The 17454-nt window shown below is 34.0% G+C and overlaps 1 long non-coding RNA gene across 1 annotated transcript in view; it reads right to left on the bottom strand.

The window, feature by feature from the left end:
* Positions 1–17454, bottom strand: part of LOC143608425 (uncharacterized) — a 294467-nt gene that overhangs the window by 51410 nt on the left and 225603 nt on the right. The gene's annotated exons all lie outside the window — the stretch shown is intronic.

Raw genomic sequence — 17454 nt, forward strand, 5'->3', positions numbered from 1 at the left:
ATCAAGACTATTAATGGCCAGTCGTTATGTTGTGACGAATTGGAAATAATCCGTGACTCAGATCAAACGAATCAGGCTATTAATCATAATTTATAACGAATCAAGCTTAAATTCGTTATCCTTTCACTCCTGATTCCTTAGATCTAATTCTCCTTATTTACTTGATAACGAATTGTCAATTCGTCATAATGAACCACCATTTCGTTATAACGAATCAGACTAAGTTAACGAATGATATATTTTATTTTATTATATTATAAAAGCTAATAAATATAATTAATAATTAATATTTACTTCATTTTCGTTTTTACTAGAGCTCGGGTCTTTACATGTGTTATAGTTATGGCTGATGAGAACATTCAAGCTCCTTCGGCTGCTGAGCCACAACAACAACAAGTGTTGTCTTTACTATCGTACGACAAAAGGCATAATATATGTGCCTTTGTCGGTACGAATTTCGCTATCAAGGACGTGTTTGGAGATTTATTGACGTTTATCAGACGTTCGGTCATTCATTATGCTGTGACGGCAAGACCGAATGTTCATTTCAGTATTATCCGTCAAATCTGGAACTCGGCACGCTACGTTGAAGCCGAGAATCTCATAACTGCTACTATCAATGGGAAGTCTATTACTATCACACATGGGGTAATCCGAAGAGTGTTGCACTTTGGAGACAATATGGATAACCCGTGCGAGTTTGAACAGGATTTGATTCGAGGTTTATTTGCCCGTGTATTTTATTCTGGAGATCTGGGCAACTCCATGTACAACAAGGCATACTTGTGTCCAACATACAAGTATCTGCTACATGTATTAATACACTGCCTTGGTGGATAAAAGGGCGGCTTTGATGAGTGTCGCGTTATGTTACAATCGGCTTTTGTAGCATTAATTTTAAACAAGCCCTTCAATTTTTCTGAGATGATCTTTTATCATCTCATGGAGAATTGTCTTGTGATGAATAGACGCAAGAAGTTCTTAATGTATCCTCGATATATTCAGCTTATTTTCCTAGACCTGATTCTAGATATGGTGATTGATCAGACAGTACAGGATGATGTGATGCCACTGGAACATATGACTGCTGACACTGTTTGACGTATGAAGAGTTATTGGATGGACCAACATCCGAGAACCAAAAGATTGATTGATCATTTAGTTAATCCAAATTATGTATGTCCTTCTAATGATCGCTGGATCCATGACAATTCGGATTCTGAGCTTGAAGAAGTTCCAGGTGGGAACGATGGTGATGGTGGTGATCCGGGTCAACAACAAGCTGAGATTGAAGCAACTGCTGCTCAAGCTGCTCAACGTAAACAAAAAGGGAAAGAGGTGGCCGATGAAGGGTCATCCAAACTTCGCGTGACGGCTGGTGCTGGTGTTTCTTTTGGAGTTCAACCTCCACGGTCGTCTGTTACTCAAAGACCGACGGTGCCGCTTACTACTAGCACCCCAGAAGTTACATTAACGACGACGTTGATTCATGATCAGAGACTTGGTATGATTCCTCAATCTGTACTTTCTGATATATCAAGGCCTCCTGCTTACTACTAGCCACCCTCTAGATGTTACATTTATGAGGATTACACGTCCTCAAGGTCCTATCCATCTTGTGCATCCATCTGTTCTTACCATGGCAGCAACACATCAAACTAACATGCTCTTGAGTTTGATTCGTCTTTATGAGAATCAAATGGCCGCTGATCGTCAGGCTCAAGAGCGTTTGACGGAAAATCAAAGAAGATTGATGGGGTACGTCTCGTTCTGTGAAAAAGAAACAAAGGCCCTTCATGAGATTGTTACGTCTCAGGGTGAAAATTAAAGAATAGGTGGCTCTGATTCTGCAGCTTACTTGTAAAGATGATGCATTGAAGAAGCTCAGAAATGATGAAGAGGATCCAGATGCCTCAGGAGCAGGGGGGAGTGAGCCGAAACAAACTCACGGTTCAACTTCCGATGCAGGTAAGAGTGCTGCTAGTAATGTTGATAAATAGTTGGTTGTTTATCAGGACTTGACGATTGCTAAACCCATTGAGTCGATAAAAGCCAATACTGTTATATTTATTGATGGTACGAGGGTGGTCAGAAGCATTGTGAATGCTGATGAAATAGAAGTGGGACAGTTTGTTAAACGGTCCTTAACACGAGAGCAGATTTCTATACTGCTGGGTTTGAACAAAGATGAGCTGAACGTGTTAGAGGCTGAGAATGATGTGGAGGTGGAGAATGACGAGGAAATACCGAATGATCCAACGATTCAAATGAACAAGTCTTTTATTTATGAGGATGAGTAAATTGAGATTGAGGACGTCACGGCTGAGGAATACCCTGATTTATTTCAACACTCTAATGTTGATCAGGGATCTCCTATATTTACTGAAGAAAACGACAAAGCAGCCGAAGATCACTTGGAGAAAGTCTCAAAGGGCAAGAGCGTTGATACAATATTTGACTCGAAGCCTGATCCATCTGTTGTTGATATTCAAGGATGGTTTGCTTGTCGGAACAAGAGAACTCGTAAGATTATAGATGCATACGGATATGTTGATGAAGAACAAAAGCAGGAAGCCATTATACGTGCTAAAGCCAATCAGATGACTTCTTTCAAGGCCGTGTCAAAAGTTCGAGGTGATATTATTTCATGGCTTTTCGATTCTAATTTAAAAGTTTGTATCATCAAATGGGAAAACGGCGTTAATTACTACGAAAACATTACTTACGTTCTTTCATTACCAAGATGGGATGTACGGACTCTTGCATAACGACCTTTTATTAACCGTGGGGGAAATCGACAAGCAGAATGGTTCCATCAGCATTTTCTTTTCGAGGTCAGTCACGGGTTTAAATTCTTTAAGCTGCAGATTCCTATTTGTAAACGTATTGACAAGATATATCCAAGAACGAGTTAAAGGAAGCTCGTGCTTAAAGTTAAACCGCCAAAGACGATGAAGCGTGTACCAGTCAAGACGCTTAATCATCATATGTATTTATCTTTCAACCGCTGGTATTATGATAATCGTACTGGCGAGGCCGTTATTGTTTTTTGGGAAAGGGCTTAAAGACCGAGCTGATTAAGATTATAGATCCCATGTGGCTCGTGAATTTGATTGAGACTGACAATGATGTGCTCTTCAAGAATAAGATATTAATCGAGCGTCGTGAAGACTATGACCAAGCAATGCAGTTTCAACGTGTTGTTCGAGTCTGTCACGAGCATGGAATTCACAGTTGCCAGGACTGGCAAACAAAGCGCTTCAAATAAGTTAAAGACAAAGAGCTCAAGACGAGGGGGTGTCTGTTAGTGCACGTTTTTGAGTCTCGAGTCTTTGTATTTATCGTTTTGTATTTATTGCTATTATAATGAAAAAAGTTATTAATATTATAGACTAGTTCGTTAAAGTAAGTCTAGTTCATTGAGGGTGTTTAACGAACTAGACAGTTAAGTTAAGTTCCCCATTCGTTAAGAATGTTTAATGAATGGGATGTAGTTCGTTATGTTTATTGTTATTTTTAATGTAACGAAGTGGAGTCTAATTCCTTACGGAATGTGTAACAAATTAGCTCTATCTTCTATATATAGGGGTGTTCCTTTCCCTGTTTATTTAAGTTTTGGAATTAACGTATTGACACTCTGTCCAATTGTTCTCTCGATCCAAACTTCGTTTAAGCTATTACATAATACACCTAATACTAATAATAACATATCATATATATATACGCAATTAATATCTATTAAGGGTATTCAATATGAACTACATCCGTTTAAATTGTATTAAGATCTTAGATCTTAGATATGAGGTCCTCTCAGTTAGCCTTGTTTAGGAGCAATAGTCTTGTATCTTGCTTGTATATCAAAGATCTAACAAGATATAGCTTGGTTTTTGTCTCGAATCTTCGTTTTCTTCTTGCGGTCGTAAATGGTGTTTATGTGTGTGTGTTTTAGAGTGTGTAGAGAATAAGATGAATAGAAATGAGGGTTTTAGGGAGGTTTAAGGGAGTATTTATACACTCTTAAGCCCGTGAACCTATGGCCCATCCCATTCCTTATTCCATATTTCCCCACCCAAGTCCATACTCTTCTTTATATTAAATTCTAATTAAATATTAACACACGTTAAACAATTATAATTTCTTTATTTATTATTATGAATTCTAGGATGTTACATGTTCCCCTTCATGATTCTTTAGAAGGACATCACTTACTGCATTACCCGATACGGCTAAGTACAAAGATAGGGGTTCCCCATCTGTTGGCTTCATTAATGCTGGAGCTTAGGATAGGTAATCCTTCAAGGCTTTGAGTGCAGCCTCATGTTTCTCGGTCCATTCGAACTTTTTATTCTTTCTAAGGATATCATAGAAATCCTCACATTTCTTCGAAGATAGGGAGATGAATCTGTTCTAGGCTGCAATCCTTCCAGTCAACCTTTGTACGTCTTTTGCATTCGTGGGTGACTTCAAATTGATTATTGCCTTTATATGTTCTGGGCTAACCTCTATTCCCCTCTTAGTGACCATATAACCAAGTAACTTCCTAAATTTAACACCAAAACGGCATTTGGATGGGTTGAGTTTCATGTTATACTGGTCGAGGATATTGAAGGCTACTTCCAAGTCTTTGAGATGGTCTTCAGCCTTCTTGGATTTGACTACCATATCGTCTATATATACTCTCATGGTCTTCCCTAGTTGATCTTTAAACATCATGTTGACTAAGCGTTGATAGGTCGCACCTGCATTTCTTAGTCCAAAGGGCATGGCAATATAGCAATATATTCCATTAGGATTCATGAATGTTGTGTCTTCTTGATCAGATGGTTCCATCTGAATTTGTTGAAATCCAGAGGAAGCATCCATAAAGTAAGCATCTCATGTCCTTATGTTGCATCCAACATGAAGTCAATGTGTGGTAATGGGAAAGGATCCTTGGAACATGCCTTGTTTAAATCGGTGAAATCGACACATACCCTCCACTTTTCATTCTTTTTTGAAACGACCACAACATTAGCCAACCATCGAGGATACTTAACTTCTAAGATCATATTGGCTTTAAGAAGTTTCTCAACTTCTTCTTGTATGATCGCATTCCTCTCAGGAGCGAATTTTCTTCGCTTCTGGTGAATGGGTTTAATAGAATTATCAAGGCCTAGTTTATGAGTAATTACCTCTTTTGATATTACCTGTCATGTTAGAGTGTTTGAAGAAAAATGTAGATTTTCGTTGCTTGAGGAAGTATACTAGATCCACTTCAATGTTAGTACGGATACTGGATCCTAGGAAAACTAATACGTCTGGATCCTCGTGGTCTAAGGATCTAACGTTGGAAGAATTGGAGACGAAAACTCAAACAATAATGTAAAATTTCAATATTTTTCAATGGCTAGTAACATGTGTATCATACGCGTGAAAATTGTATATAAATATATATAGCGACAATAATAATAATAATAATAATAATAATAATAATAATAATAATAATAATAATAATAATAATAATAATAATAATAATAATAATAATAATAATGAATTGATAGTGTAATATTTATAAGAACAAATAATTTTACATTCACTAGAAGGTATTACATTGTTGTTTTTATTAAAACAAAATAACACACAACAAACAAAGTAAAATGTCAACTTAAAACATCTTTCTAACTTAAACCATTAAGCCAAAAAAATATATCAATAAAAACTATATCATGATATATGAAGTCATAAAGTCTTGTATAATAAACAATCATCGAAATAGAAAGAAATGTCTTGTAATTTTTATAGTTGCAAAGAAGAAAACTAAAACCACCACAAAATCAAATTCATTGTATTGTTAATAAGAGAAATAAAGGTAAATATAAAACTCACAAACTTATAAACAAATCATAAATCTCTATATACATCCTTGGATATTGCCAGTATTACACACTGGTGGAAAACATATAAACAACTTATAAATATAGACAACCATAAAATTTCATAACTCACATTTTAAACCAACACAAATATTTAACATAAGTTTGTACCAAAATATTAAACATTTAGATTGTGTAAATAAAGACTTAATACTTACACAAACTTAATATACCTAAAAAAACGAAGACATAAACATGTTGTAATCATATTAGCCCACCATCAGCTTCTTCAACATTCCACCAAAAGAAAATCATTTTGCTTCACAGCTTGAAAAACAAAATAATCAGGATACAATATTTTATAATATGGAACTTATTTGGAATATATAAAAAAATGATCTACAATCGGTTATAAAAAAATATATGGGTTTTATTTTAGTCATTCATCTTGAAATTTAAGCATAATTATAAAATTTAAAAATTAGTCAAATAAAAAAATGGAAAGTTTCCTGAGATTGGAAAGTATAAAAATCTTTTAATTTTTATAAAGAACTTGTCAAATAATGTTTGCTGAGATTGTGATACAACTACAGTTAGATTATATCATTATTAATTGAAAAATTAGAATTATAGTATTTCTTAATATAATTTGGAATGAAGTTCACAAATACATACATGATTTGTATATGAACAAAAACATATAATTATACAAAAATCGTAATAAATAAATGTACAAGTTATTATAAATAAATTTATAATTTAACTTTTGTTTTTTAGATATTAAATTTGTAGTTAGATATATAAAATCTAAGGTTTTGATTCAATTTTATGAATAAAAAAATCAAACAATACAGTTGTATTGTACTAAATAATTTTGAGATGATTACAAAATATAAAAAAAGGGTTGGTTAATTAGTCAATTTCAAAATGTATGTAAAGGTTTTTGATTCTTGAAATATTACAATCGGGGGCTTATTTTAGACATTAGTTTTGACATTTAGGTATAATTAAAAAATGGTCAAATATAAAAAAAAAATAAAGTCTGTTGAGATTGAATACTATGGAAAGCTTTAAAAGTATGTATTTAATTTGTTACATTTTGTATTTGATCGGGTTTAAATACTTGAGTATTAACCATAAATTAAGCCGTTATAGTGACTACTTAAAATTTGAAATTTAAATATAAATTTGAAATGATTAATTTCATTTCGTATTTATAAAACAACTTATTTTTATCTTAATTTGAATTTCGAACAGAAGATTGAAATTATTAATTAAGGGGTTTATATATAGACAGTATAACCTGCTTGTGGTGCGCGCATATAATGTATATACGTGTGAACCCTCTGCCGGGCAAAAATGAAATTGCACTAATTTTGACGTTATTTTACTAATCTCGTGAAAATAACGTTAAAAGTGGCGGTAGGTTAATCATGCATCATGTGGTGGCGTTGATAGCCGAAAGACAATAGTACATGCACCAATCAGCGGTGTCTCGATGATTGAGTGCTTTGTGCCTTATGTCCAAGGTTTGATGCAAAATTACTATCGAGCCGGGGGGGTCTCATCGTAAGCAGCATCTCTATCCCTATGAGGTAGATGTAAGGTTTTCTACATCATACCCTCCTCAGACCCTACCATAGCTTTGCTATTGGTGGGATATACTGAGTACGATGATGATGATATTTAGACATTAATTTAACATTTAAGTATAATTAAAATTGGTCAAATATAAACAAATAGAAAGTTGTTTGACATGGAAAATATGAAAAGTTTTAAATTCCATCGAGATTGGTCAAATAATGTTAGCTAAGATTTCAAGTAATTAAAATGATTATGTTAATTAATTTAAATATTATATAATTTGAATTTCAAATAGAAGATTGTTTATAATAACTAGCTTCATTTGAAATTTAAGCATAAAAATATATAAAAACTTAAATAAATAATGTACTGTTATAATATTAGCCCTAATTATAACAATATTTCTGAAGTAATAATTGAACTAAGAAATAAGTGAGTAAAGAAATATGAGATTTTTTACTTATACTGGATGCGTTTCTTCATCATATAAACATGGTATTTATAATAGCGATATAACTGTTCTGTATACTATTGTTCTGTGACAATAATGAAAAAGTGTCACACACCAAAAAGTGTCGGTGTTCATAACACTCCCCCTTGGATGACACCTTTTCAAAACTTCAGGGTCTTGAAGTACTGCCTCATTAAAAACCTTGCTAAATAAAAACCCAATGGGAAAAAACTTTAGCTAAGGGAAAAAGAGTGCAGTGTATAGCTCCCCCTCAAATTGCAGGTCGTTACATTGTTCGTACATGACCCATGCCAATATCATGAACGTGTTTCCTGAATGTTGTTGTGGGAAGTGCTTTTGTGAAAAGATCAGCTGAGTTGTTGCTGGACTGGATATATCTCTTCTCAAACTGATTGTCTTTAATAAGGTCCCGAGTATACTCAAAATATCTTGGTGGTATATGCTTTGTTCTGTCACTTTTGATATAGCCTTCCTTCATTTGCGAGACACAAGTTGCATTATCTTCATAGATAGGAGTTGGAGTTAGATCTTTCTCTAGTCCACAAGAAATCAATATGTGTCGTGACATAGATCTTAACCATACACATTCTCTTGAAGCTTCATGCAATGCAATGACTTCAGCATGATTTGAAGATGTTGTAATGAGTGTTTGTTTCTGAGAACGCCCTGAAATCGCAGTTCCTCCATTCTTAAATACGTATCCAGTTTGAGATTTTTCTTTATGGGGATCAGATAAATAACCTGCATTTGCATAACCAACTAACCCTTCTTTTGAATCGTTAGGATAAAATAAACCTAAATCAGCAGTTCCTTTAAAATACCGAAAAATATGTTTAATGCCATTCCAATGTCTTTTAGTAGGGGATGAACTGAATTTTGCCAATAAATTAACTGCAAAAGCAATGTCAGGTCTTGTACAATTAGTAAGATACATAAGTGCTCCAATTGCACTGAGGTATGGTACTTCGGGACCAAGAATCTCTTCATTATCTTCGCAAGGACGAAATGGATCATTATCAACATTGAGTGATCTAACAACCATCGGTGTGCTTAAAGGATTTGCTTTGTCCATATTGAAACGCTTTAAGAGTTTCTCAGTATAAGTTGACTGATGCACAAGTATCCCATTATGCATATGCTCAATTTGTAAACCAAGACAATATTTGGTTTTTCCAACGTCTTTCATTTCAAATTCTTTCTTTAAAAGAGCAATCGCTTCATTAATTTCCTTTTGTGTCCCAATTAAATTGAGATCATCAACATACATAGCTATGATCACATATCCTAATGTTGTCTTCTTGATGAAGACGCATGGACAAATAAGATTATTTGTGTATCCTTTGCTTATCAAATAATCACTCAAACGATTGTACCACATCCTTCCAGATTGTTTCAGTTCATACAAGGATCTTTGTAACTTTATGGAATACATTTCCTTAGGCTTTGAGCTTATTGCTTCGGGGAGTTTAAATCCTTCGGGAATTTTCATATAGATGTCACTGTCTAGTGATCCATACAAGTAAGCTGTGACAACATCCATAGGACGCATCTCTAAACTTTTAGAGACTGCTAAGCTGATTAAATATCTAAACGTAATAGCATCCATTACAGGAGAATACGTTTCTTCATAGTCAATGCCTGGCCTATGAGAAAAACCTTGAGCTACAAGTCTTGATTTATATCTTGTAACTTCATTTTTCTCATTTCGTTTTCTCATAAAAACCCATTTATATCCTAAAGGTTTCATTGAATTTGGTGTAATGACAATAGGTCCAAAAACCTTTTGATTATTTAGGGAATTTAAATCAGCTTGCATAGCATCTTTCCATTTGTTCCAATCTTTTCAATTTTTACAATCATCTACAGATTTTGGTTCAGGATCATCATTTTCTTCCATGATATCACTTGCCCCTGAATAAGAGAATATATCATCAATATTTTCCATTTCATCTCGATCCCACATTATATGTGATTGACCATAGTTGATTGACAATTCCTTATTAGAATTATTTATTTCTTCCTGAGGGAAGTTTATATCATTTATTCCTTCCTGGGGGAAGGTTTTGTCAATCATTTCTTCCTTAGGGTCAATATCCCTTTCAGAGCCCTTTCTTTTTCTAGGATTTTTATCCTTTCAACCGATTGGCCTTTCACGTTTTAAACGTTTTTAGGATTCATGAGGTGCATTATTATTGTTTTGCTTGCTTGGAATCTCAACTCGAGCTAGAGCATTAGCAGCTGGTATATGAAATTTAGTGACCCTATTTATATCAGTAAATGCATCAGGTAACTGATTGGCAATTTCTTGTAGATGTATTATTTTTTGAACCTCTGTCTCACTTTGTTTTGATCTTGGGTCTAGGTGTAACAATGATGGTACACACCATGATATATCTCTTTCTTGCTTTTGCATTTCTCCCCCTAATGCCGGGAATATTGTCTCGTTAAAATGACAATCAGTAAAACGTGTTGTAAATACATCACCTGTTAAAGGTTCAATGTATCTTATGATGGAAGACGTTTCATATCCAACATATATTCCCAACCTTCTTTGGGGACCCATTTTTGTGCGTTGTGGTGGTGCAATAGGAACATACACAGCACACCCAAAAATTCTAAGGTGAGAGATATTTGGCTCATTTCCGGAAACAAGTTGTGTGGGAGAGTATTTATGATTTGCACTTGGTCTCACATGAATTAATGACCCAGCATGCATAATTGCATGACCCCAAATAGAAACAGGGCGTTTTGTCCTCATTATTAATGGTTTAGCTATTAGCTGTAGGCGTTTGATCAACGACTCGGCTAAGCCATTTTGTGTGTGTACATGAGCAACAGGATGTTCTACGACAATCCCCACAGACATGCAATAATCATCAAAAGCATGTGATATAAACTCTCCTGCATTATCAAGCCTTACTCTTTTAATAGTATAATCAGGAAAATGTGCACGTAATTTGATAATTTGAGCAAGAAATTTTGCAAAAGCAACATTACGAGTCGATAATAAAGAGATATTAGACCATCTGCTGGATGCGTCTATTAAGACCATGAAGTATCTAAATGGTCCTCATGGTGGATGAATTGGTCCACATATGTCACCCTGAATTCTTTCAAGAAACATTGGAGTGTCTTTATCGACTTTTAATGGCGAAGGCCTTGTAATTAATTTGCCAAGAGAAGAAGATGTACATTGAGACACTTTATCTATTTTGTGGATCTTTTGATCTTTCAGTGGATGCCCATGTGTATTTTCAATGATCCTTTTCATCATTGTGGATCCTGGATGGCCTAATCTGTCATGCCATAAGTTTATGATACCAGAATCACAACAATTTTCTTTGAATGTACTTGAGGCACATTTATATATGTATAATGTAAACCAGAATGGAACATTGGCAGTTTTTCCAATATCTTATCTTTGCTTATGATATGCAAATATTTTTCATTACTAACAGTCCTTGACTGAGTATCATATCCATTATGATATATGTTTTTGAAACTCAACAAATTTCTTGTTGATTTTGGGGAAAATAGAGCATTTTCTATTTTGAGCTCTGTACCATTTGGTAATGCTAAATTAGCTTTTCCCACTCCTTCTATCAAGTTTGTAGGACCTGATATTGTATTGATGATCCCTTTTGTCGGTTTCAGTTTATGAAAATATTTTTTAGATCTAAGTATAGTATGCGTGGCTCCACTATCCGCTATACATATATCTTCTTCATTTGTTTGATCTTGTGCTCCAGTGATTTTCATTTTAAATCTTGAAAGTATTAAGAAAAATAATAAGTGCATAACAAAGACATTATGATATTTTAATAAGAACTTTATTTATATGAAAAACAAATATTACATGAAGGAAACTACATAACTAAAGATAATAAGAAACACACTTAATTATTGCATATAACTATTCTCGTCAAACAATATTTATTTCAGAGATCCACATCAAAGTCTTCAATGCTCAGATCAGCATTGAGATCATCAAAATTATCAACATGGTTTACTTCTTTCTCTTTTCCTTTAAGATAGGCTATGTAAAATTCACACAGATGTGGAGCTGTGCGACAAGCCTTTGCCCAGTGGTTTGTACTTCCACATCTAAAACAGGGTGTGCCATTGTTTTCGGACCTACCAGCTTCATTCCATTTATTGTGGTGGTTGGAATTGGTATTGTGTGGGACATGATAATTATTGGCTCCCTGGTTACGACCACGGCCACGACCACGACCGTAAGAATTAGTGTTCCATTTGAATGAATTCTTACGATCATTAAAATGCCTTTTGTCAAAATGACCACGGCCACGTCCATGGCCTCGTCCACGACCTTGTCCCATTTATTACCATAATTTTTATGTGAATTTTTATGAGCAACATTTGCTTCTGGTATTGCTAATGATCCCGTGGGATGAGATTGATGATTTTTCATCAATAACTCGTTATTCTTTTCTGCTACAAGGAGAAACGCATTTAGTTCAGAATATCTCCTAAAATTCTGCAATCGATAATGCGTTTGCAAGGTCATATTTGATACATGAAATGTGGAGAAAGTTTTCTCCAACATATCTCCCTCGGTAACATTTTGCCCACAAAATCGGAGCGTTGAGCATATTCTAAACAAGGCAGAGGTGTACTCATTTACTTTTTTAAAATCTTGGAACCTGAGATTGTTCCATTCATCTCTAGCAGTGGGAAGTAGAACTTCCCTTTGATGGTCAAATCTGCTTTTTAAATCCTCCCACAAAATGCATGGATCCTCATAATTTGAATACTCAAATTGTAACATCTCATCAATGTGTTTGTGGAGGAAGACATCGGCTTTTGCCTTGTCTTGATCCCCGCTATTATTTCCCACTCTTATCGTATCCAAAACACCCATTGATTTGAGATGTCGTTTGACATGTGCCGTCCATGACATATAATTATCTCCGGTGATATTGAGAGCCGGAAATTCAAGTTTAGCGATATTTGCCATTTTATTACTAAACACAAATAAGATAAATATTAGGATTACATACTTATTAAAATTGAAAGAAAATACAAAGGTAAAGCTATAAATAGATAGAGAAAAAAAAAGATTAAACTCTCTAGGTGGAAGATTACAAATTAAGAACAATAAGATTATCAGCATTATGGTAGTTAACATTAGAACTGGATGAATCATCTTGAAAGTTTTATCTTGGATAAACTTAAGAAGAAGAATGTTTGTTGTAAATGAAATGGAGTTGATAATTGGTTATTTATAGCGAAAATTTTAACCGTTTTACAACGGTTATATTACCGTTTTATAATGGTAACATTACCGTTTGTATGTGTGTGTGTGTGTATATAATATTAATTATTTTAAAGTAAGATAATAAATAAGATATTATATAAAGTTTATAAAATATAATTAGTATGCATAATAATAATAAGAATAGAATTGTTAGTGTACATATATCTAACTTCTAAAGGAAATATTAGTGTGCATATATAAATAAAAGTTAGAATAGTTATCAAATTTTAATAACAATGTTTATACACATTACTGCTATTACTTAGTATATGTATATGCATATATATATATATATATATATATATATATATATATATATATATCTAATTTACATAATTAAAGAAGTGTTTATGATGCTTATGTGGATGCCTTTGTGTCTATTACCTTTCTTGATTAGGATATAAGCGGCTCGTGCTGATAACGTGTTATAATATTAGCCCTAATTATAACAATATTTCTGAAGTAATAATTGAACTAAGAAATAAGTGAGTAAAGAAATATGAGATTTTTTACTTCTACTGGATGCGTTTCTTCATCATACAAACATGGTATTTATAATACCAATATAACTGTTCTTTATACTATTGGGAGGAGGGGACATGAGTAAATAATTGGTGACAATAATGAAAAAGTGTCATACACCAAAAAGTGTCGGTGTTCATAACATGTACATTTTATTATAAAATTACATTGTTAACATAAATATACAATTCAAATAGTAGGGTGGAGTTATAATGAAAAGTTGAGTGTGTCTAAAAAGTGTAAGAAATAATCTAGTGTGTTAGATTTGGTGATCCGATGGTCTAGATGGAAAGTGTGTTTTGTAGGCAGTGTGTTCTATTTTAATACTTGTTTTATATATGGAAACCTTTTCGATCTATGATTATCATATTATAATCCAAATTTAAAACACAACACCAATAACGTATTAATCGATATTACAGTGTGTTTTAGATCAAAGTTTAAAAGCAACACCAAATTTTAATCCAAAATTAAAAGACAACACCAAAAGCTAAAAAAACACTATCTTGAACATTATAAACTATATTCTGGTGTGCCTTAGATCCAAGAACAATAAACAAACTTATATAAAACACACTCACCCATAACAATAACAACGAACAAAATAATTCGTCTATTCATGATTACAAAGAACAAAACACCATGAATAAGAAAAAAACACGTTGAATAACCAGTCACAACGCACGAAGTGAAAAACCATGAACATCTATTTGAACTAAAAACCTATAACGTAACCATATAAAATTAGCATACGATTTTATATAGTTGACCCAAATTAGTAGGCTAAATCTTGGAATATTAAGGTTCATTTCAGAGACCATCAATCTGAAAGTTTAACCACATAAATTATAACCTAATTTCGAAACCTTTATATTACACAATATATATTCAATAAACATAACATAACAAATTAAACACTTGAATTCTATCTAGTGTCTTAAAGAGGTCAGATGCTACTTCTTAAACACGTAAAACACTGATCTAATCCCCAAAGGGTTAGATCAATGAGTCCATAGGGTACGGGTCAAAACAATTACCAACTAACGATACAAGTCCAATCTCCCAAGTCCAATGACGACAACCTACAAAAGAACCACTGTGAGCTCGTTATGGGAAGGACAAGAGGGGGGGTCTTCCTGTAACCACCCTCCGGCGTGAGAATAAGTACCGTTCTAAAGGAGATAAAAGCACTTAAATATTTAGAGTAGATCGTGGGGAGTGAATGAATACCTTGTGAAGATGACGAAGGTATTTATAGCCGAAGGGTTTGGGGAATATTATTGGTCCAGTTGTCCTTTTCCAGAAGATGCCTTTGTAACAACCTGGACACGTGTCCACATATGATAGGACGAGCTCAATTGCCATGTGCACGGTTATAACAAACTCGCCACCCGTCATTTTCTCATTGGTTGTTACGTCACGTGCTTCCCAAAGAATGATCTTGGTAAATCTTCTAGAAGGAAGTTAGTTAATTACAATTGTTCCTCTGACGTCACCCTCTGGTCACCTTCGCGGGTGGGGATAATACCCTATGAATGACTTCTGAGGAAATCTGGGTTACCCCGTAGATAGTCTCTGGAACTTATTCCTATCATTTCTCTGACTTAAGTTATGCGGGTGATTAACATGTTCCGCGGGTGACTTTTGAGGGAGTCCTCTTCCACCCGCGGGTAGTCTTTATGGGTATTTAGGTCTTTTTGCTACCCTACCTCTATAGCAACCAATATGAATGTCGGATTAAATATGAGGTGAAACACATGAACTATAACAATGTGAATCACCCATAACAATAACAAGTTCGAGTTCTTCAATTATTGGAATTTACAACATACTACAACCTCAAAAGATCTTCAACAATTTAGAAACAAGTTTGTGTAATCTTACATTTATATATCACCCTTACTCGACCACCATCCTTCATATTTCCGGTGAACACCACCACACCCGCCACAACTCGTTCGAACTAACATATGAAAATGACCGTCACGATGAAAAATAGTTGTCGATACACACAACCCCCGATCGATTTGCTTGAAAAGGGCCGCAACCATCGCATGCAAAACCACTGGAGAAGATTGCACTGATGGACACTCAACCTCCATGAAATTGATTGAATCTATATAACAATATTTGGTGACGAGGGTTGAGCTGGTTTGAGATCTACAGGTTTAAGATGGTGGTGCTTTTCTGACTATTCACATGACCATGAACTCATAAAATATGGCCGGAGAATGGAGCCATTGTCAGGAGAAGGAAGAATGGCAATGATTGACTGTGATGGATGGTGTTTTTGGCGGCGGTTCGTAGTGATTGCCGGCTAAAAGGGTTTTCTCTTTAATATCTCTACATGTGTGTCAAAATAAGGAACGCAGAAGACATCATGATAGCTAGATTGATTTACTACATTAATTCAGATTTTATATCTAAAATTGAAAAGGTTCATTCATGACTATCCTACCCCACCTATATGTTATATTTCATTCAATGGTTAAGATCACTTCCTACACTTTTTACAAAATATTGTCTTTTTATTATAACCTTACTCTCAAAAAGTATATTCAAATATCTTAAACTAAAGTCAAATTTCAATATAAAAATGGTAATCCTGACATGTTTACTAAAAATGTTAATCATGATCAGTTAAGTAAAAAATGATGAACCTGACCGGCTCCTTTAACTAAAATTGTATTTTTGACGTTGTTTGTCTATGAAAGTGGTCTTAAGTTCATCAAAGTAAATTAATACTTTACAAACACAACATATCATGAATCGCAATGCCTCAAAAGTAAACTAAAGTAACGGGAATACTAATAACAAAATCATATTGTGTGACATTCATGACAAAACGAGGTACACTATATTCATTACGTAACAAGTAAACGATAAATCGGTTAATTCGTAGTGCTTAAACGAGTAACCGACCGATACTAATTATGACCCGTATACATATTGAGGGGTCATATACGAGTTATATATATGTTATAGAGGCTAACATATTGATATTTAGGTCCCAGTACGTTTAAAACTCTTTAAACGAAAAAGGTTTCGTTTATCGATACGCTATAAGCTTAAACGCAATCGTTAATATCAAAACAAGCATTGTAGCATCCGTTAAGCCGAAAAAGATTTATAAAACACTTATATGACATGTTCTAAGCAATCCGTGAAAATATTTTGGAATTTTACAACGAGTCAGTACGTTTTTCTTATTTTACAAAAATAAGCTGAAAAACACTCGTTTTTGCGCTATTTATCACACCCGAATTAATTTTCTTGCGAAAAACCGAACCCGAACTAAATTTGAAGTGGGCTTTTCATGTTTGGGCTTGTATGATTGGAGTAATGGGCCAAAACAGCCCATTAAGGGCCTTTACATAGTTCCGATCGGAACACTCACCAAACATCACACTTTTTTATATAACTTGCACCTTAAGTTTATTTATCCATTCTAATTCATAAAGTTTGAAGTCCAAGCAGCTCCAGCTCTGCTCCATCAACCTTCCTTCAAAAAATCTAGGTATTTTGATTATTTCATTATTTTTAACTTGATTTCATTAACTATAATTAACATATAAACATGTTTTAGTTAGTTTTAAGCATGTTTAACCATCCAAAAACCCTAAAAATCAAGTAAAATCATGTTTTGATGTTAAACATGTTTACAAACCAGGAACATATACTTTTTTGGTCAAAAACGCGGATTAGAACATGAATACAACGTTTTTACGGTTAGAAAGTTCGGTTTG

This window comes from Bidens hawaiensis, unplaced genomic scaffold (genome assembly GCF_021521415.1).
Source record: "Bidens hawaiensis isolate Kalapana, Puna unplaced genomic scaffold, B.hawaiensis_p1.1 tig00000001_1, whole genome shotgun sequence".
Classification (NCBI taxonomy): Eukaryota; Viridiplantae; Streptophyta; class Magnoliopsida; order Asterales; family Asteraceae; genus Bidens; species Bidens hawaiensis.